Below are 2,386 nucleotides of genomic sequence, written 5' to 3'. Positions count from 1 at the left end.
GTCGCGCGGTTCCAGACTGTAGCGCCTAGAACGGCTCGGTCACTTCGGCCGTCACCAAGGAGGATCCTCAGGTGTCCATTTGGCATAGCGTCCATCACTGCCTCTAGCTGTGCATAGAACTCGTCTTTCACTTCACTTTCGCTTTCCTCCGTGGGAGCACGACAGTTCACAAAAGTCGCCTTAATATGCTTTACGTCCAGTGTTAGAACAGATATTCTTGGGTTGACTGAAACGAACTCTGAAACATTAGTGGCCAAAGTCTTACTGACGCAGAAACCAGTGCCTAACAGATGACCTCGTTCACAGGCTCCATACAGAATAGTACATTTTTCAACATCAGTGCTGCCAGCATCCTCCCACCGGATTTCTCGCAGTACAACTAGGTCTAGTTTATACCTCTGAATTTCTTTGGCAACACTGATTGCAGTTTCTGTCTTGTACAGACTCCTTACATTCCATGTTCCAAAAGAAAAGTGTTTGTGAAGTTTTTCCTCTATACCTTGACTCCCAAAGAAAAACAAATTCGTGTGGACACCTGTAGTGACTTGATTGAATTGCAAAACGCAGTACAATTCTTCTCTGAAGAAAATCATCACGCCCGGGTTCGATTCCCGACGGGGTCAGGGATTTTTTCTGCCTCGTGATGGCTGGGTGTTGTGTGCTGTCCTTAGTTTAGTTAGGTTTAAGTGGTTCTGAGTTCTAGGGGACTGATGACCATAGATGTTAAGTCCCATAGTGCTCAGAGCCATTTTTGAAAATCATCACGGCTGACGAAAGTTGATATTGTCAACACGAATCTACCACAAATCGTATGAAGGATCGGTGCTTCGACGAAAAAACCAACATTCAATTCAAGGTGACGCGTGAGTTGAACAACATCTTAAAGAAGTACTTTTTCCGACGGTTTCATATGGTTGTGGAAGATTATGTAGAGAGCTTTAAGCTTACAACCACAGTCTTAACGTATCTCTACTTTTTATTAATCCAGTCTCAAAACGTTTTGGACTGACGGGTTATGTATTCCCTCATGAAATTTATTGTAAATAACCCACCACAGTTCAAAAGAAACAATAATGTAGATAATTACAATTCGACAAGGAGAAATGAGATTCAGTATTGTACATTAAGGTTGTCTTTGGCAAAAAAAGGAATTCTCATTGCTGTCATCTACCGAAATACACTCTAAGAAAGCACTCCGTCTTTAGGCCACAAGTGGCCCATCGGGACCATCCGACCGCCGTGTCATCCTCAGCTGAGGATGCGGATAGGAGGGGCGCGTGGTCAGCAACCACACTCCCCGTCATTATGATGGTTTCCTTTGACTGGAGCCGCTACTATTCGGTCCAATAGCTCCTCAGTTGGCATCACGAGGCTGAGTGCACCCCGAAAAATGGCAACAGCGCATGGCGGCCTGGATGGTCACTCATCCAAGTGCTGGCCACGCCCGACAGCGCTTAACTTCGGTGATCTGACGGGAACCGGTGTATCCACTGCGGCAAGGCCGTTGGACTCTAAGAAAGAAAAGAAGAAAAAAAGATAAACCACGAAGGAATTATCCGAATGGGAGGGAAATAGGTAGAGGTGATGTACATGTACAGACAAACTAATGATGACAATTTTAGAAAAAAATGGATAATTTATTCAAGAAAAAAATCTTCACAAAGTGAGCAAGTCATTAACATATTGCTCTACCTCTGGCCCTTATACAATGCCATATTGGCATTGACTAATAGAGTTGTTGAATGTCCTCTTGAGGGATATCGTGCCAATTCTGTCCAACTGGCGCGTTAGATCGTCAAAATCCAGAGATGGTGGGATGGCCCTCACCTTAATGCTCTAAACGTCCTCAATTGGGGAGAGATCTGGTCACCTCGCTGGCCAAGGTAGGTTTTCGCAAGTACGAAGACAAGCAGTAGAAACTCTTGCCGTGTGCGGGCAGATATTATCTTGCTGGAATGTAAGCCCAAGGTGGCTTGCCAGAGTATCGTCGCCGTACCGCTGTGCTGTAAGGGTGCCGAGAATGACAAATGGGTCCTTCTGTGAAAAGGATTGGCACCCGGTGGCGGCGACAGTCAGATTGGTAACCCACCGCTGTCTGGGGGCATCCTTCAGACACGTCTTCTCTGGAAACCGGGCCTCATTCGAAGCGCCGGCCGGTGTGGCCGTGCGCTTCTAGGCGCTTCAGTCTGGAACCGCGTGACCGCTACTGTCGCAGGTTCGAATCCTGCCTCGGGCATGGATGTGTGTGATGTCCTTAGGTTAGTTAGGTTTAATTAGTTCTAAGTTCTAGACCTCGGAAGTTAAGTCGCATAGTGCTCAGAGCCATTTGAACCATTTGAACCTCATTCGAAGCGAGACTCACCACTGAAGACAATTTTACTCCAAT

The 2,386-nt window shown here is 46.4% G+C and overlaps 1 pseudogene; it reads right to left on the bottom strand.

Annotated features, from left to right (window-relative positions):
• Nucleotides 1–1,391: 1,391 nt before the first annotated feature.
• LOC126177797 (5S ribosomal RNA) lies at nucleotides 1,392–1,509 on the bottom strand (annotated as a pseudogene).
• Between the last annotated feature and the right edge of the window lie 877 nt (nucleotides 1,510–2,386).

Source organism: Schistocerca cancellata, chromosome 3, assembly GCF_023864275.1.
Source record: "Schistocerca cancellata isolate TAMUIC-IGC-003103 chromosome 3, iqSchCanc2.1, whole genome shotgun sequence".
Classification (NCBI taxonomy): Eukaryota; Metazoa; Arthropoda; class Insecta; order Orthoptera; family Acrididae; genus Schistocerca; species Schistocerca cancellata.
The sequence above is the reverse complement of the archived record's forward strand: the minus strand, read 5'-3'. Positions and strand labels throughout refer to the sequence as shown.